This window comes from Garra rufa, chromosome 16 (assembly GCF_049309525.1).
Source record: "Garra rufa chromosome 16, GarRuf1.0, whole genome shotgun sequence".
NCBI lineage: Eukaryota > Metazoa > Chordata > Actinopteri > Cypriniformes > Cyprinidae > Garra > Garra rufa.
The window spans coordinates 44,536,152-44,557,182 of NC_133376.1; the positions used below are offsets into that span (position 1 = coordinate 44,536,152).

The window sequence follows — 21,031 nt, forward strand, 5'->3', positions numbered from 1 at the left end:
GACTGGAGGTGAACTTTATGGGCTGAAGCAAGTAACCAGCCCTTCAAATCGGCGCTAATGGCCAGTCGCTCAAGCGGAAAGTGGCCGCTCCTGAGCCGTCACAGACAATTTGGTCTTGGCGTATCCTTAAGATCTTCATCGGGCAGTGGGGTCACAAATCAAAGCTCATTAAGCTAAGGCCCCTCTAATTTAGATTTAATAAATGTGACTTAAGGGCAACGCTGTTACACAAAGTTAACTAAGTCACCGTGACTTCCTCATTAAGCGCAGATGATGGCATGCACGTTAAAACATGACTGTCTGTTTCTGAGTTTTTGCCAAAGTGACATGCCGCAGGTTTCATGGGTGGCAGAACAAACAAGACTGAACTTTTGCTCACTCATAAATATGCAGCGCTGCAGCTTAAGACCGGCTGTTGCACTCTTTTATAATATCATTATTATTAGCAAGTGTAGTGCTCCAGTGAGGAAACGTGAGTGAAAGTGCGATGCTGACTAATTAATAGAGTTGCAACCGGAATATAGTCTGTTTTTGCTTTTTTGACACGCTCAAAAACACTGGTGAAAAACAAGCCACTTCAGTTCATTATTTTGAGGAGAGAGTTCTGACGTTCTGCTTTGTTCAAAGACTTCATGAAACAGCCGATGACAAATAAGATCTATTTAGAGGCACACAGCTCGCTCTTCCCAGTAAACACCAGGAAATAAATCTTTAGAACATGATATTTAGACAAAACGGATGTTAGAGGGGGGAAAAAAAAAAACCAAGAGTTGCTTTTGGGGAGCCTCGGTCTGAACATGAAAACAAACCGGCGCTTTGTCGAAAACGAAGTGGCTTTCGTGTTTTAAAAATAGAGTTGTGAACTCACTCAATCACTTGCATTGAGGTAAACTGCTTCTCCATTTGTTTTTGAAAGGTCAGAGGCGTAATGAAGATGAGTGTGACTGTAGTTCATTAGTCAGGCAGCGTGTCGTCTCGAAGGTATCACGACCGCTGGCATTTCAAATCAAACACATCAGGACCTCAAATTAAATTACGGAAAAGGCCAAGAGCAAATGACATCACTGCGAACGCTTGGTTTTTAATTCTAAGAGAAAACACGGTGCAGTTATTACTATGAGCTTCATTATTAACGTAACTAAGTGATGACTTTTGACCCTTAACTTTAAGGAGATCTGTCAAATTTGAGATTTTGGGCTTTTTGGTTTTTCAGAAAGTGTTTTTTTCAGACTAGTGGAAAGAAAACACCCAAAAGACACTGTTATGTGTTTCTTTTATAGCACTTTATCTATTTGTGTCAATAGATTTCAATTACAATATATTTTTAAAGTTTTTTTCTCCTACACTGAGCCACAAATCTCCACTTCAGTAGCACTTACACACACCATTCCTGTCTACATCCTGAAGGTTTTTACAAAGGGATTTGTTCATATATAAGTAGCTTGATTTTGTACATTTATTCTCCCAAAAAACTGTAAAAAAATAGCGTTTTCTGTCTGTTCTAAGTATTTTCTAAATGATGGAGAGACAAAGTGAGATACCCAAAATCCCCTCTGTAAAAACATTTGACTCTAATATGTCATAAAAAAAAATAAACCAGAGTTTTGAAACTGACTTCATCCAGTGTTTCGATTTTTGTACTAATGTATGCAAATTAGTGCATATTTAATTAAATAATGGCTCATTTGCATATTTAAACCTAACATTTTAGAAAACTTATAATACAAAAAATGCTTGCAATTATCAATGTAATCAATCAACTAAGTAAGGTGAATAGTAATCTATTCACTTGCATTGTCTCGCCTTAAGACAGTTCACTTTATATGTTATAGTGTTTATTATTTATGCCAAAATAAAGTCAACATGACAGATGAAAGTGGCAAAGTACTTATGAAATATTTACAATTACATTCTATTGCAATGGACGGATGAGACACTTCAAAACATTGTTTTGAGAAAAACAAAGATGATTATATTGTTGTTTTAAAGGATTTTCCCACCTTTTCAATTTAATAATTCATTTTGAATTTTACAAAGATTTGTTTTTCAAATAAATGCTGTTCTTTTTTAACTTTCAATTCATCAAAGAATCCTGAAATCAGCATATTAGAATGATTTCTGAAGGATCATGTGACACTGAAGACCGGAGTAATGATGCTGAAAATTCAGCTTTGATCACAGAAATAAATTACATTTTACTATATATTCATATAGAAAAAAGCTAGTTTAAATTGTAATAATATTTCGCAATTTTACTGTTTTTACTGTGTTGTTGAACAAATAAATGCAGCCTTGGTGAGCAGAAGAAACTTCTTAAATCAGAGGAAAAACAAGAGATGCTTTTGGGAGCGTTTTTTTGAACATGAAAACCAAGCGGCACTTTGTTAAAAACGTAGTTATTTTCATGTTTAAATATAGTTATTTTAACTTCTAGAACATGATATTTAGACAAACTGAATGTAAAGTCAGAGGAAAAACATCAGTTGCTTTTCATGTTGAAAATTCAGCTTCGATCGCAGGAATAAATTATATTAAATGACATTCACATAGAAAACTGTTATTTTAAACTGTAATAATATTTCACAATTTTACTGTTTGTACTGTGTTTTTGAACAAATAAATGCAGCCTTGGTGAGCAGAAGAAACTTGTTCTAGGACATGATATTTAGACAAATGGATGTTAAATCAGAGGAAAAACAAGAGACGCTTTTGGGAGCGTTTTTCTGAACATGAAATCAAAGAGGCACTTTGTTAAAACAGTTATTTTCATGTTTAAAAATAGTTGTAAAAAATTCTAATAATATTTCACAATTTTACTGTTTTTACTGTGTTTTTGAACAAATAAATGCAGTCTTGGTGAGCAGGAGAAACTTCTTGTAAAGTCAGAGGAAAAACAGGAGCCGCTTTTCATGTTAAAAATTCAGTTTTGATTGCAGGAATAAATTATATTTTAAATTATATTCACATAGAAAACAGTTATTTTAAATTGTAGTAATATTTCACAATTTGACTGTTTTTACTGGTTTTTGAACAAATAAATGCAGCTTTGGTGGGCAGTCGAAACTTCTTTAAAAATAAAATAAATAAATAAATAAATAAATAAATAAATAAATAAATAAATAAATAAATAAATAAATAAATAAATAAACACATCAGGACCTCAAATTAAATTATGGAAAAGGCCAAGAGCAAATTACATCACTGTAAGCGCTTGGTTTTTTATTCCAAAAAAAAAAAAAACACTGTGAAAATGCAGTTAGTACTATGAGCTCCATTATTACCATATCTAAGTGCTAACCTTTGACCCTATATAATTCTATCCACATCATTATTCAAGATGGAAGTCAGTCTATGGGTGAGACATCCGGTTCATTATCTGCTCTAGGGAAATAATGAGAAGAATAACATGCAGTAAACAGTAAAACAGTTTTTACTACAAATCAGTGTGCTCATAATTAAGAAAATACATTAAAATAATATGGTGAGATACACTAATTTGCAATATCCAGCAGCAAAATGACCTGTTTTGTACAGCTAAAAATAGCTGGATGCGGATGACACCGGAAGCCAGACCCATAAAATTGTTAAAGGGGTCATCGGATGCCCATTTTCCCAGTTTATATAATTCTTCAGGGTCTTAATGAGAAGTCAATAACATACTTTAGTTAAAATTTCTCAATGGTACTGTAAAAAACACTCTTTTTACTTTGTCAAAATCAGCCCTTTTTAGAACGAACTATTCTGTTGCATGTTCCTTTAAATGCTAATGAGCTCCCCTTTCTGCTGTGGGATGACAAGCCGTAATGTTTACTTTAGCCGCATTTAGCTGTGAAACTTGTTAACCAACACATTATTAAGAAAGGCGATTTGCAAAGATGCATAAAAAACCCTTCTACTCACTTCTGCTGTGGGTGAAGCCGCATCACGAATGATTTGCATGAACATAGATGCATATGTAGATCGGGATCGGCTCTTTTCTTTCAAAAACGAAAGTAATGTTAATCCTCATATGTCTGGAGTAAATGACGACTGCTATGTTCATTATTACATCCAACAACAGAACACCTCAATCTGAGACATTCTTGTCTGCACTTGAGTCACACAATGGCGATCGAAGACAGACTGTTTGAGCTCGGTGAGGGCAGGTCTAAGATAAGGCGCTCATGTCAATCAAATATTGTGGGAGGGGCCTCTGTCTGTGTTTCGTCACACCCACAAGAAGCTGAGAATGACCTGATTTTAAAAAGGCGATATTACTTTTAAAGATTACGAAAAATACCACTGGGTGAATTTTTATCATTGTAGGGTGGTTGTGTACACAAACTGCCAACACACATTAATGTTCAAACAACATGGAAAAGTGAGTTTTGCATCGGATGACCCCTTTAAAAAAACACAAATGGCCATGCATGCTCTTATGGGAAAAATAAAGTGGATATGACAATCCACTTTATATGTTATAATGTTTATTATTTATGACAAAATAAAGCCAACTTGCAGATTACAGTGGCAAAGTACTTATGAAATATTTAGTTAAATGGTATAGCAGTGGACTGATGTGAAATGCTCTCAAAAACATTGTTTTGAGAAAAAAAAAGATGATTATATTGTTGTTTTTCCCCTTTTAATTTAATAATTCATTTTAAATGTTACAAATATTTCTTTTTTAAATAAATAATGTTCTTTTTAACTTTCTATTTATCTAAGAATTTTGAAATCCGCATATTAGAATGATTTCTGAAGGATCATGTGATACTGAAGACTGGTATAATGATCATAACAATCACAACAATACATTACTTAAAATATATATTTAAACAGAAAACAGTTGTTTCTAATTTAAAACTTTACAGTTTTTGCTGTACTTTGGATCAAATAAATGCATGCTTGGTGAGCAGAAGCTTTAAGGCGAGACAGTGCAGGTGAATAGGGTAAAAAAATTAATGAAGTTATTTTCTTACTTAATCAGTTAATTGATTACATTGATAATTGCAAATATTTTTTGTATTACAAGTTGTTTAGGTGTCTTAGGACATCAATGTATCGTCACGAGCCGCAGGGTGTAATTTGTATTTGTCTGTGCATGTTTTTGATTACTTTTAAAGGTCTGGTGCCCATCCACTTCCATTAACAGACTGCACTGGTTTTCATTAAAAATCTTCGTTTGTGTTTTTCTGAGGAAACAAAGTCACCTACAGTCGTGGCCAAAAGTTTTGAGAATTACATAAATATTGGAAATTGGAAAAGTTGCTGCTTAAGTTTTTATAATAGCAATTTGCATATACACCAGAATGTTATGAAGAGTGATCAGATGAATTGCATAGTCCTTCTTTGCCATGAAAATGAACTTAATCCCCCAAAAAAACTTTCCACTGCATTGTTAAGAAGGCTTCAGGAGGTCCAAGAAAGTCCAGCAAGCGCCAGGATGGTCTCCTAAAGAGGATTGAGCTGCGGGATCGGAGTGCCACCAGTGCAGAGCTTGCTCAGGAATGGCGAATGGACTGCTGAGGACTGGGGCAAAGTCATATTCTCCGATGAAGCCTCTTTCCGATTGTTTGGGGCGTCTTGAAAAAGGCTTGTCCGGAGAAGAAAAGGTGAGCGCTACCATCAGTCCTGTGTCATGCCAACAGTAAAGCATCCTGAGACCATTCATGTGTAGGGTTGCTTCTCATCCAAGGGAGTGGGCTCACTCACAATTTTGCCCAAAAACACAGCCATGAATAAAGAATGGTACCAAATCACCCTCCAACAGCAACTTCTTCCAACAATCCAACAACAGTTTGGTGAAGAACAATGCATTTTCCAGCACGATGGAGCACCGTGCCATAAGGCAAAAGTGATAACTAAGTGGCTCGGGGACCAAAACATTGAAATTTTGGGTCCATGGCCTGGAAACTCCCCAGATCTTAATCCCATTGAGAACTTGTGGTCAATCCTCAAGAGGCGGGTGAACAAACAAATATCCACTAATTCTGACAAACTCCAAGAAGTGATTATGAAAGAATGGGTTGCTATCAGTCAGGATTTGGCCCAGAAGTTGATTGAGAGCATGCCCAGTCGAATTGCAGAGGTCCTGAAAAAGAAGGGCCAACACTGCAAATACTGACTCTTTGCATAAATGTCATGTAATTGTCGATAAAAGCCTTTGAAACGTATGAAGTGCTTGTAATTATATTTCAGTACATCACAGAGACAACTGAAACAAAGATCTAAAAGCAGTTGAGCAGCAAACTTTGTGAAAACTAATATTTGTGTCATTCTCAAAACTTCTGTGGATGCCCTGGGGGTAAGCAGATAAACATCACATTTTCATTTGTGGGTGAACTATCCCTTTAAAATCTTACTGTTCAAAAACATTAGACTGATAGTGTAGATCTGAAATAACCACCACTTTTTATATGGAGACTAAAACAGCAAAGTTCAAGCTAATCGGCATAACAGCAGTTCCTGAAAAGTTGACATCTGCTTGAACTGATCTCCTAATATCACATACATCTCTGAAATCTGCTTTCCAAAAGAGATTTCCCTGTGGCATTTTTCTTTCTGTCCAGAAGGGGGCTCTCATGAACCACTGTACTCCACATATTGGCTCTGATCTATTATCCATAAGCATTATTATGGAAGTGGCGACCCTCTGTAACCTCATGGGTTCCTCCTTAACCAGATGGACGCGTTCAGTCATACGCTCTGACTGCTTCGGAGTAATGAGGAGCTTTCGCTTGCACGGGACGACGAGGAAACATTCGCTCCCCTTAAGAGCCAATCACCTCCCTCTCATCCCATCGCTCATGGGAGTCGCTCTTTGTAATTGCCTGGATTCGCTTTGACTGGAGGAAGTCAGGTAAGAGTGAACTAATTACCCGAAGCATCAAGATACGGCCTCCCAAAAAGAGATCCGCCGAAGCTGGATCACTCCATATCCAATTACATCCAAGGATGTGAGGAGCAGGGCATTCAGGGGATTATGGGTTATGAGCCAGACTCTGGGGTGTTTGCGCTTTGACATCGCTGCCCTTTGGATTCAGACGAGCTCTGCTCTTTTTAGGAGAGCTCAAAAACAAGGCCGGCTGCTGAAGGACACTCCGCATCCAGAGGAAGAAGGTAACAGAGAGGTGAAGGATGTGGATTCTGGTGTTGCATCAATGAGAAACCTCTCCAGGGCTCCAAAGAGAGAACTAATTAGTCTGTTTAGGGTTTTCGTGTGATGTTCAGAATATGATCATGAAAAATCCTGTTGGAAGTAAACATAGAAAAGTACATAGAAACCACCGCAACCCAAAATAATGGTATTCTGCAGAATATCTGTGCTTGTCGGTGTGAAAACCACAGCCATTTGTCAAATGCAGGCTGAATGACAGTGATGGAGTCCACATAAAGGCTGTGAATTGATGCACGCGCCTCTCCGGCTAAGTGCTCTGATGGAGTGGCTGGAGCTTCCCAAAAATAGAGGAACGAGGAAAGGAAAACAGGACACGTTCGCTCGCCGCACGACCTTTCGGTGCTCCTGCATCTGTGCGCGTGTTGTTTGCCTCGTCCAAGTTCGAAAACCTCTAAACCTCTAAAAGCTGGATGAGAGTGAGCTGACGAACATCTTCTGAAGAGGGACTCGAGTTCACTTTTAATGGAACGGATGCATTTAAAAGACAATTCTGGGTTGTGTACAAGTCAAGCTTAGTCAGCAGCAGCATGTGTGGCAAAATAATACATAGTACTCTTTAATTTAAATAAAATGATTTCAATAACTACTAAAATATATGTAATTTATATATATATAATTTGGAAGAGTTTATTTAGTTTTTTATTTTAAAGATGTCAGTTCTGCTTATCAGGGATGCATTTATTTGATTAAAAATACAGAAAAAAAAAACAGTAATACTGTGAAATATTATTACAATTTAAAATAAAGTTTTTTTTATTTTAATATCCTTTAAAATGTAATTTATTTATGTGATCAAAGCTTAATTTTTAGCATCATTTCAACATCTTCAGTGTCACATGATCCTTCAGAAATGGTTCTAATATGTTGATTTTAGGGATGCTCCGAAATGAAAATTCTTGGCCGAAGCTGAAGCCGAACAAATTAAACACTGGGCCGAAGGCCGATTACAGAACATACAGAACTTTTTTTTTTTTATGTTTTCCCCTATGTATTTAGTCATTTTGTTCACCATTGCATAAATTAAATAGCCAATATTTGCTTTTTACAATTATAAAACAACAATTTAAAAATATTTATTTAACACTGAACATTTTTAACATTCTAGTAGACATTATAGCCTAGCAACAAAGCACAATTTAACTTAAAACTAATAAGTTGGTAAAATAATATTCTTTGGTCATTTTTAAGACCCCCTTCTTGAATCAGGCATGTGTTTTTAATGTACAAATAAATGCAGCCTTGCTGAGCAAAGCATTTTATTTGTACATTATACAAGCATTATTCAGCCAAATAATTTTGGTTGACGAACATTCAGTGCATCCCTGGTTGATTCATTATAATTTTTTATTTTGTTTTGGAACCTGTGATTCTTTGATGAATACAAAGTTAAAAAAGGGCATTTATCCAAAAATATATATTTTTCTAACAATATAAGTCTTTACTACCACCTTTTATCAATTTAACACATCCTTGCTGAATAAAAGTATTAACTTCTTTCAAAGAAAGAAGACATTTACTGAGCCCAAACTTTGAGTGGTAGTGTATATGAAAAAAAGATTTATATTTTGAGTAAATTATGTTCTTTTGATTTTTTCTATTCATCAAAGAATATTGAAAAATATCACAGGTTCCAAAATAAGTAAATAAGTAAATAAATAAAGCAGCACAACTGTTTCTAACATTGATAATAAATCAGCTTATTAAAATGATTTCTGAAGGTTCACGTGACATCGAGGACTGGAGTAATGATGCTGAAACTTCAGCTTTGCATCACATGAATAAATTATATTTTAAAATATATTAAAATAGAAAACCACTATTTTAAATTGCAATAATATTTTACAATATTACCTTTCTTTTAGTATTTTTAATCAAATAAACAGCCTGGATGAGCAAAAAAAAAAAAAAAAAAAAAAAAAATTACACTTCGGATTTACACTTTTACTTTAAAATCCTCCAAAAATGGGCCCCATATACTTCCATTGTATATGCCTCAACAAAATTTCAATTTGTATTGTTTAATTAATTTATGTAAGAAAATGTGCTGAGTTAAAAACACATTTTTGACCCTGGACCACAAAACCTGTCTTAAGTATTACGGCTATACTATTTGCCAACATTACATTGTATTGGTCAAAATGATAGATTTTTCTTTTATGCCAAAAATCATTAGTATATTAAGATAATGGTCCATGGAGATATTTTTAAATTTCCTACCTTAAATATATAAAAACTTAATTTTTGATTAGTAATATGCATTTGCTAAGAACTGCCAAAAATCAACCATTATGACTGGTTTTGTGGTCCAGGGTCATATTTTAGTGGTATGCCACACATTCTGTTGATTAAACTTGTATTAAGCTGGAATGATGAGACATTTAAACAGCACACTGTAACAGGGGGACAAAAACCAGAGCATTGAAATATTCATATTTAAGAGACAGAATCCTCTTTGTAAAAATGCTTTAGATGTTCACGTTGATTCCACTTAGATTTCAGTCCATCTGAATGTCTATATTAAAAATGCATGGCAAAAAGAAATAATAATGAATTAAGGCTTGTTCGACAATGGAAGAAACAATCATTAGGCATTATTAATTCATGTTGGAGAGGCCAAATGTCTGACAAGCATTTGAAACTAATTTTTCATACATACGGCCCAAGGAAATAGAAAAGGGGCAGTGGGAACCAATCATGTGTAATAAAGCTTTCGTTTCCCTCAGCAATAAGCAAAAAATAACCCTACAAATTGCACAACAGAAGAGCATTAGGGACGCTTGACTGTGCCGCCGGAAGAGTCGTCGCTCCTCTCCAGCAGCGGCGAACGAGACGTTTACTGCTGACTAATAGACAAACACCCACAAAGCTGCACACGCAACGCTCTGATTGTTAATTAGACTTCACAAGCTCTGTGCAAAAAATGACATGTTCATAGCTGCTCAGAATGCATATATAAAAAAGATTCATATGAGATGGGAAAACACCTCAGACTAGCTCAGATCACAAGAGTGTTTCTTTCTGTGGTCACCAGCTTAAAGGAGTAGTTTCAGAACAAGAATTAACAGATAATGTACTCATGTGTGTCTTTCTTCAGTTGTAAAGAAATGGTGTTTTTGAGGAAAACATTTCAGAGTTTCTCTCCATATAATGGACTTCTATGGTGCCCCCGAGTTTGAACTTAGAAAATGCAGTTTAAATGCAGCTTTAAAGGGCTCTAAATGATCCCAGCCGAGGAAGAAGAGTCTTATCTAGCGAAATTATCGCTTATTTTCTAAAAACATGTACAACTTATACACTTTTTAATCTCAAATGCTAGTCTTGCCGAGCTAGACAAGACGAGCATTTGAGGTTAAAAAGTACATCAATCATAATTTATAGAAAATAACCCGTTGTTTTGCTAGATAAGAGCCTTTTTTTTTTCTCAGCTATGATCGTTTAGACCCCTTTGAAGCTGCATTTTTGGAAGTTTTGGAACTTTTTTTGGAACTCGGGGGCACCATAGAAGTCCATTATATGGAGAAAAATCCTGAAATGTTTTACTTAAAAAAACGACTGAAGTAAGTACACATGAACATCCTGGATGACAAGGGGGTGAGTACATTATCTGTAAATTTTTGTTCTGAAAGTGAACTACTCCTATGTGTGCGCTGCAACCAGATTTCATAATCGGTTAGGATTTCAAAACTCCTGTAGTGCGAGCCGGGCTTTAAGCAGGAAAAGCCAGAGGGTTCGAACGGACGCATGCGGCATAAATCTAGTATCTTCATCCCACAATTCCTCTTTTAATTAGCAGAGGTGCTGAAAGTGGAACTTCTGAAGGTTTCAGAAGCACTGGCCTAGATTGTTAAACTAATAAATGAGTGTGGTTGCAGATTCTGTTGTTCTTTTTTTATTTAAAAATAGCAAGTTATTCAAACATTTACAGGATATGTGAACAAAAGATTCTATGCAACTGTTTTCTGCCGCCTATACAGAAGAGAAAAGAAATATATTCATGTTATTTCTGTTTTTTTTATGGGAAGTTTTTCCTTTTTTTATAAATCAGAGGTGAAACAAGAAAATGCATGTTGACAGTTCAAGTCCTCGGTTCAGCAAACCCTGATTTTTACCCGATGAGTTTTCCGTTGTGTGGTACGAGTGCACGGTCCGTTCGCTTGGTGCACGTACGCACACATTGGCGTGTGCTTGTGTGTACACATACTAAATCATACTACACACACACCAAAGTCTTGAGGATCTCCAGGTCTAGAGTGTTTTCTGAGATTTCCACATTAGACTCCCATTGGGTGGACGAATGGACGCGGAGAGCTGGCAGGTGATTGTTTGTGACCCCTCCGGACCGTCGGCCGTGTTTGTTTCTAGCGGGAACCCCGACCCGTGTTTCTACGCCATCTTAATGCCCTCAAACCCACAGAACTTCCAGCGTTTTTCCAAACTCGCCCCGACACCCGTCAACTCCTGCTTGAACGTACAGGGCAGCCGACCCAAAAGAGTTTCCACCTCTGTGGTGCTGATCTGAAACGATAAGAACATCGACCATTAGACCTGTCCAAGTTGATCAAGTCGCTCTGAGACTAGTGAAAATACTTCCAATTTTTTTTCAGTTTTAAAGGGAATGTTCAATTTGTATAGCGCTTGTCACAATACAGATCGTTTGAAACCAGCTTTACAGAACTGGTGTGTTTCAACGATACAGATTGCATTAAATCGAGAAGATTATTGAATCACTTCGAGCTCCAGCGAGCAGCCACAGATGTCTCTCTCAAGGAAAAACTCCATCAGTGGTGGGGTGTTGGGAGAAAATCCTTGAAGGAAACACTCATCTGGGGCCCAACAAAATAATGCCATACGACAATAAAACAGCTGTGAGATACTACCACTGACACATTCTGTTATAAGATGCAATTTTTCAATGCATTACTAAGGCAGTAAATACAGCTTGTGATTGTAATGGTTGCAATATGCAGATAATACAGCGGAAGTCTTGTAGTTGGCATATTTAGGGTAAAATAAAAGTTAAGCTCATTTGACAGTTTTTGTGGCATAACATTGATTTAAGCGTTTTATAAAATTAATTGCTTTACATTTGTGACCTTAGACCACAAAACTAGTCAGGGGTTAATTTTTTAAATTGAGATTTATAGATCATCTGAAAGCTTTCCGTTAATCTATTTTGTTTGTCAGGATAGGAAAATATTTGGCTGAGTTACAACTATTTGAAAATGAACCTTGCTAAATAAAAGTATTCATTTCTTTCAAAAAAAGAAAAGAAAGAATGAAAATTCACTGACCACAATCTTTTGAAAGGTAGTGTATATTGTTAGAAAATATTTCCATTTTAAATAAATAAATGATCTTCTACTTAAAGAATCCTGATGTTTCCAACATTGATAATTCTAATAATAAATCAGCATATTAGAATAATTTTTGAAGGATCATGTGACACTGAAGAGTGGAGTAATGATGCTGAAAATTCAGCTTTGCATCACAGGAATAAATATATATTTTTTAAGCATATTAAAATAGAAAACCACAATTTTGAGCCGAAAAGCCTTCTTTAAAAAACACTAAAAATCATACTTATCCCAAACATTTAAATGGCAATGTGTGTGTGTGTGTGTGTGTATATATATATATATATATATATATATATATATATATATAAATCCAGACCCTAGTCTATTAAGATTAAGGGTCTGGCATCGAGCAATGAAAAGGACCTAACTCGAGGGGCGGCACCAAGCGTGCATTTGAAAATCTCGCTGCACGCAATTGGATAACGCCACGACCAATCACAACAATACAGCCCCACACGCTTAGCTACCAGCGGAGCTAACTGATAGATTTAACTCTTGCCGTATCCAGTCGGCAAAACAGCAAAAACGTCCTTCTTGCAAAGGAACGATTCGAGTGCGGTTTTCTGTTCCTCTTTTATATGAAAAGCCAAGTCTAACTCGTTCATTGTAGCGGCCAAAGCTGTTTCAAACAACTGGTGTTCTTCTGTAGCCAGCTTTCAATGTTTACTAAATGATTCCGGACGTCGCAGCACTGTCGTCATCAGGTTAGCTCGCCTCTAGCCCGCCTACATCAGATACAGCGATTTGATTGGTTCCCAGAACTGCTTACGTAATGCAGTAACGTGCATCATTGCTCGATGCCAGAGTGTCTTGCAGAGACAATTCAAATTGTGCTCTCGCGAGACCTCTGGATTTCCAGGGTACCAAAAATACATTGTTTGGGTCAAAATTATTGATTTTAATTTTATGCCAAAAATCACTAGGAAATTAAGTAAAGATCACGTTCCATGAAGATTTCTTGTAAAATTCCTACTATAAATATATCAAAATGTAATTTATGATTAGTAATATGCATTGTTAAGACCTTAATTTGGAGAACTTTAAAGGTGATTTTCTCAGTATTTAGATTTTTTTTGCAACCTCAGATTCCAGATTTTCAAATAGATGTGTCTCGGCCAAATATTGTCCTATCCTAACAAACCATACACCAATAGAAAGCTTATTTATTCAGCTTCATATGATGTATACATCTAAGTTTTGTAAAATTTAACCTTATGACTGGTTTTGTGGTCCAGGGTCACATATATATATATATATATATATATATATATATATATATATATATATATAAGTAACTTATATGCACCGTGAATGTCAGAGCTCAGATGCGATGTGAATTGTGTTCTTCACAGGATGGTGAAACCCACTTGCAGCAGCTTATCGAGTGGCAGGCAGGGCGACGCGAACGCCGGTTTATCAATTAAGCTTCCCACTGGAGTGTATTGTTTTTAGTGAAAACAAGCGGGAGTGTTGATGAAGATATGAGGGCATGTGTACGCCGCGGAGAGCTAGAGCGTGGGCATCCACACCCGGAGGGCTTCAATTCAAAACTGAAAAGATATAGAGGCTCATTTTCACCCTCCATCTGTAAGTGTAAATTAGTCACTGTGTGACAGCATAAGGAGAGCGAGAGAGAGCGAGATAAAGCCTGAGAGATGAAGGAAAATAAAGAGTAATCAACATTGCGCTATAGTAAGACGAGTGCTTTATTTCGGCATTGAACATTTTGGCAGGAAGAGCTTGAGGACTGTATTTGAGAACAGGAAGATGAAAATACACATGTGGGAAATGTGTGTGTGTGTGGGGTCCTGCTATGAGCGTGAGCTCTTTCTATCTGCTCAAGGGCTGTGTACTCAGCAGAACATTAGAATGGCAAGCAGACATTTCAGTGTGTGTGTGTGTGTGTGTGTGTGTGTGTGTGTGTGTGTGTGTGCAGGTGGTGTAAACAGCAGTAAATACATTCAGTCAGAGTGAGTAGCCTGTGTGTGTCAAGGTTATAATCATTAATGAAAACTATTTTATTAATGAAACTAGAGTTTTTGCTCTCTCTCTCTCTCTCTCTCTCTATATATATATATACACTACCAGTCAAAAGTTTGGACACACTTGACTTCATGGTACATATACATACATATATATATATATATATATATATATATATATATATATATATATATATATTATTAAATAATTAATATTTGACTAAAAAAATAAAAAAAAATAGTCAAGTCAAGTGTCCAAACTTTTGACTGGTAGTGTAGTGTAAATACAGTCAAGCCCAAAATTATTCATACCCCTGGCAAATTCTGACTTAAAGTTCAAAAAGTTTTTTTTTGACCGAAATGACACAGGCTTCTCCCAAAAGATAATAAAACGGTATACAAGAGGCATCATTGTGGAAAAAAATATTTTTCAGCTTTTATTTCCATTTGAACAAAAAGTGGAATGTCCAAAATTATTCATATCCTTCTCAATAATCAATAGAAAAGCCTTTCTTGGCTATTACAGCAATCAAACACTTCCTATAATTGCTGACCAGCTTTTTGCATGTCTCCACTGGTATTTTTGCCCATTCATCTTTAGCGATGAGCTCCAACTCTTTCAGGTTGGAGGGTCTCCTTGCCATCAGCCTGATCTTTAGCTCCCTCCACAGATTCTCAATTGGATTTAAGTCAGGACTCTGGCTGGGCCACTGCAAAACGTTAATGTTTTTGTCTGTTAACCATTTCTTCACCACTTTTGCTTTGTTTTGGGTCGTTGTTGTGCTGAAATGTCCACTGGTGCCCAAAGCCAAGTTTCTCTGCAGACTGCCTGATGTTGTTGTTGAGAATTTCGATGTATTGCTCCTTTTTCATGGTGCGGTTTACTGTGTTTAGGTTCCCTGGTCCACCGGCTGAAAAACACCCCACATTAGGTTCCCACCACGTTTGACAGTGGGGATGGTGTTCTTAGGGTTGAAGGCAGGTCCTCAGTGTGCTCCTTTGTCTTAGCCATGACTGTCTACAAACCAACAGCAGAGAGCTTCTGTTTTTCACCTGTTGAGTTGATTAAAACAGCTGTTCCCAATGAATCAGGGTAATTAGGATTCTTTAGAACAGCTTGGACTATTTGGAATGGTATAGAACTTTGGATTTTCCCATAGACTGTGACAGTTTGCAAAGGGTATGAATAATTTTGGACATGCCACTTTTTGTTCAAATGTAAATAAAAGCTGAGTAATATTTTTTTCCACAATGATGCCTCTTGTACATCGTCTTATTATCTTTTCGGAGAAGCCTGTGTCATATCCGGTAAAAAAAAAAACAAAAAAAAAAAACTTTCTAGTTGAATAAAAGTAACTTTAGGTCAGAATTTGCCAGAGGTATGAACAATTTCAGGCTTGACCGTAAACACAGTGCTGTGTTAATATTTTCATCTACAAAATAGGTTTTTAAGACTGTTATTTTTCTTTTGTTGTAGTGTTTCAGAAGGGAACGTTTCCAAACATTCCTTTTGCCATTAATTGTAATAATCCAGTGAGATTTTTGTTTGCACAAGGGGTCTGACAACAGCCAGTGCTCCACACAGAGATCTGATCTCATTATCATCCAGTCCATCTGAGACAGACTAAATCCAGGAGAAACCTGAAGAAACCTTCCTGCAAACTTTCCCAAAAAACACTGTGCAGGTGTCATCAGACAAAAGCAGTTTGAAACCAGTGTTCGAATTGTGTCAAAAAAAAAAAAAACTTATATAAGTATGATTCATATTTTTATATTGTCCTTGTTTTCGAGAAAACCTAATTCTAAGATAAAAAAAATCTTTTACCAAAAGATTCTTTCATATTTAAGTAATAAGTAGCTTAAACAGACATTTCAGTACATTAAAGTATGATGTTTTGGTAATGTATAAAGTTTTGGTAATCAAATAAAAGTTAGCTTATTTGCAGATCAATGCATGTTAAATGTCTACACCTGCACTACACTTTTTCACTACACTACATCTTACTTATTAGTGCTGACTAATGACCAGTCTCACTGCAGCTGGCTGGAATAAATAACATCGATCAGTACTAATTACTTGTAATACTTAAGTACATTACAAATCAAGTTCTTCTACTTCTACTTGAGTCATAGAGTATCTGTACTTTTCCTCAAGTACTTAAATTGTGCTACTTTAGTTGATCCCAACTGCCTCACAAGAAACACTTCAAACATTTTGCCATCAACAGCACACATTTTGACGAATCCTGCGATTAGTTGTTCTCCTGTGTGGGCCTTATGACTCAAGACGCTGAATCAGAAAGACTCTGGAGACGCCGGAGCGATGATAGTCACAATTTACTGCTAAATCTGACACATTTATAGCACACTTAATTGTCAGTAAGCACTGCAGCTGCATCCTTATAATAGTGACAAATAAAACTTTGCACATAAACTTCAAAGATGTTACTGTTTCAAGTTGCAGTTTCTTTGATGAAGTGTAGTATCTGTCATCATAGTAAGATGGAACGGCTGCTATAAAGAAGAAAACCACTGAAGCGAAATAAAATATAACATTGCATCATTATAACAAACTGAAAATGAAAAGTTACAATAAAAGGAGTGAAACGTGACCCTGGATGACAAAACCAGTCATAAGTAGCACTGGTATATTTGTAGCAATAGCCAAAATACATCGTATGGGTCAAGATTATCAATTTTTCGTTTTTTCCAAAAATCATTAGGATGTTAAGTAAAGATCATTTTCTACCATTAAAAAAAAAAATAGTAATATGCATTGCTAAGAACTTAATTTGGACAACTTTAACAGTGATTTTCTGTATATGTATATGAGCCAGATACTTTCCTATCCTAACAAACCATACATGTCATGATCCTGCCCTGACAGCCCTGTCTGTCTTGTCTTTGTTCAATGTTTCCATGTTTGTTTTGTGTTTGAGCACATGGCTTTGTCTGTGTTATTATCTGCCATGTGCTCCTCTTGTCCTGCCCCCTTGTTTCCCGTTTCCACGCCCCCATGTTTAGCCCTCGTTTGTCTGAGTGTTGTCACCTGCTCCTCATGTGCTTCCCTGTCTTTAGATTGTGCCCTCTTGTCTTTGCTGGCCCGTTTGTTTTTTGATGCTAGTTTTTTTGTGAGTTAGTGTGTGTTTAAACTTTGAAATCTTTCAGTCCTGTTCTAGATTGCCGTCTGAGTTTTTTCCCCTTTTATCTAGTTTGTTTTTCTCCTCAGCCTTGGTGTTTTTTCTTTCTTTTCCCCGTTTTTTTAAAGTTAAATTCTAGTTTTTATTTTCTTTTGTTATCCCTTTTGATTCTTCTAGTCTTTTGATATTCTTTTATTTTGCTTAACCTAGTTCCCCCCCGTCTCTTGTTTTAATTCTAGATTTTTATTTCTTTCTTTTGTTATCCTTTTGATGTTATTTCTCTAGTCTTTGATAATCTTTTGTTTTTATTTTACCTAGTCCCCCCTGTCTTCTGCTCAATTTCTAGATTTTATTTTCTGCTTTTTGTTTTCCTTTCGATTTGATTTTTCTAGTTTTTTGATTATATTTTATTTACTTAGCTTTTCCCTCCTGTCTTAGTTTTTAGAAGTTTTTCCTGTTTTGTGTTCTTGTCTTTTGTGTCTTGTCATTTGTGTTTGTCGTTCCTGCCCGGCCTCCTGAGTTCCCCCTGGTTGCTACTTCCGGCCGCCCGGACTCTCTTTGGGGTTGCACCTGTCCCTCCTTCTTCGTCCTGCCTGTCTCCCCTCGCCGTGTGTTCCCAGGCCCGTGTGGCGACTGTCTGCCATCCTCTTCTTGTTTTCACCTGTCCTCACAATAAACTGTCATTCTGCGTTTGGGTCCTCCCTTGACAATTCATGATAATACATCAATGGAAAGCTTATTTATTTAGCTTTCATATGATATTTAAATCTCAATTTTGAATAATGTACCCTTATGACTTGGTTTTATGGTCCTGGGTCACAAATGTGTTTGTGTGAGTGTATGTTTCATACCTTAGTGTCCAGCCGCTGTAAATAGGAGCAGATATATTCAATGCTGGCTCCAAAAGGATGGACGTGAAGAAACGTTGAGATGATTCCTGTGGAAATAAAGCCAAAGATGAATCACTTCAAAACAGTATAAACATAAATCTGTTCCAAAACTGTTCATAAGCTCACAAATGACTAATTTTGCTTATATAAATATTCATCATTTAGTAACAGAAATTAGCAGATATTCTGCAAAACATAATACTGACATTTCCTCCACCTGTTGCGATGTATTTTGGCATCGCTTGCACCACATAGGATACAATACTACCTCTGGGGTCCGTTCTTCGTACCTCGCTTACTACATCCAAGATCAAATGACACATCCAAGATCAAATCATCGCGCTAACTATGAGCTCGCTATTCCGGTTCTCCGAACGCACCTGTTGTTGATGATTAGTATAGCTTGATGAAGTTATTTGAGATCACTGGGTGGCTTAAAAGGGGCTACGTATCGATAGTAGAAACATTGATCGGCAACGCTTTGATTGGTCGGCGAACATGACGAAGGAGCGCGCTCAGTATTTTTCTGCAGCAGAGCAAGAACTCTTGATTGAGGGATTTCAGGAGTTTCAGAGTTTATTTAAAACGCAAGGGAACACTGCAAAGGCTGGAAAAGCAAGGAGAGAGGGCTGGCAAAAAGTAGTGAACACATTAAATGCGTTAATGCTGCCCATGTTACATGTTTTTTCCTTGATATGTTATTTTATTTATATTTTAATTTTTTTATACACTACCGTTCAAAAGTTTGGGGTCAGTAAGACTTGTAATAGTCTTTAAAGTAGTCCCTTATACTCATCAAGGCTGCATTTATTTGATTAAAAATACAGAAAAAACAGTAATATTGCAAAATGTTTTTACAATATAAAATAATGTTTTTTTATTATTATTTTAACATACTTTAAAATAGAATTTATTCCTGTGATGAAAAGCTGAATTTTTATCAGCTGTTACTCCAGTCTTAAGTGTCACATGATCCTTCAGAAATCATTCTAATATGCTGATTTATTATTAGAATGATCAATGTTGGATAATATCAACAGTTGTGCTGCCAAATATTTTTTGGAACCTGTGATATATATATATATATATATATATATATATATATATATATATAAAACAATGTAAATTATTTATTATTAACTTTTAATAATTTTTTAATTATTAACTTAATACATCCTTGGTGAATAAAAGTATTAATTTCTTAAAAAAAATAAAAATAATAAAAATAAAAATGTACTGACCCCAAACTTTTGAACGGTAGTATATATATATTGCAAGATACTTTTTTTTCCCCACGTGAGTCAGTCCGCGTCAGTTGTGCTCTTTAACCAATCAGATGTGACCTCGCCATTTCAACCAATCATAACCCGCCAGGAGCGCAGCCTAAATCCTGTTTACATGAAATAAACCTGCTCCAGAGCAGGTTTAAGCTTGCGCACCTGTTGCTATGACAGCAAGTCCCGGATGAGCTTCGAAGAACCGAGCGATCCAAGATCACGCAAAATCGTCAACAATCAAATCCAGCTAACTGAGTTAGCGAGGTACGAAGAATGAGCCCCAGATCTCAGACCAAATGAGGACAGAATGATTCTGGACTTGAGAGCATGTCTATGAGGCCCTAAGTAGGCAGCATACTTGGTTTTGGAGCAGAGCTTGGTTTTCAGCAATTGATATTTCCAGGCGCTGATTTGCAAATGATTCCAAGCACTTGAGTTGTTTTCCCTGAAGTGGGTGTCCTCGTCGGCTAACTCTCCCTCTTGAACTTTCTAAATGATTATGAGTGTTTAATTGCAGTTTTGATGCTGTTTGGCGTAATCAAGGCTGTTCTTCGGCCTTCCGGGGTGCTTCATTCACACTCAAACATATGGAATAACAATAACGGCTGCTATTAGCACTTCTGGCTTGAATGCGATAGGTGCGCACTGATAACTCAATTATTCTGAACGCATTATGGTCTGATCAGCTCTCCAGAGAGAAGCGCACAGGTGCTGCACAGTCAATATTCCATTAGTCTTGATGGACTATAGATATAGTTTATATATTATACATGGTTTCATAGCAGTGTGTTTGGATTACCACGTCTTTCCATTTACACACTTTGATTCAAAGCTAAACACTGTTAGGTGAAAGAAAACAGACCTTTTTATAAAGTAACACAATGTTTCATTAATCCATGCATGTTTGCTTGTAGATATAATGTTGTATGCGCTTAAACAAACACCTGAGCTGCCAGCTGTGCTGGGGACTTCATTCAAAACTGAAAATCTGCCATTATTTACTCTACCTTATGTCATTCAAACCTATGTGATTTGTTTATTCGGCGAAAAACAAAGTCTGAAGTTTAACAGAGACTAGAACATCAGTGAACAGATGCTGTAAACCTTTCAAAAATTACAGAAAGCATCATAAAAGTAGCTTGTGGCCACATTTCATTAATGCATTTCCTTATGGGAACAAATTTTCATGGCCACAATATCTTATTTTTAGTTTGTTTTTTAATTTT

The 21,031-nt window shown here is 36.2% G+C and overlaps 1 long non-coding RNA gene across 1 annotated transcript; it reads right to left on the bottom strand.

The window, feature by feature from the left end:
• Positions 1-11,032: 11,032 nt before the first annotated feature.
• On the bottom strand, positions 11,033-18,601 carry LOC141287859 (uncharacterized). Its single transcript, XR_012339561.1, has 2 exons — positions 18,490-18,601; positions 11,033-11,674 (listed from the first exon to the last, which is right to left on the bottom strand). It is a non-coding gene; the product is annotated as an uncharacterized lncRNA (long non-coding RNA).
• Between the last annotated feature and the right edge of the window lie 2,430 nt (positions 18,602-21,031).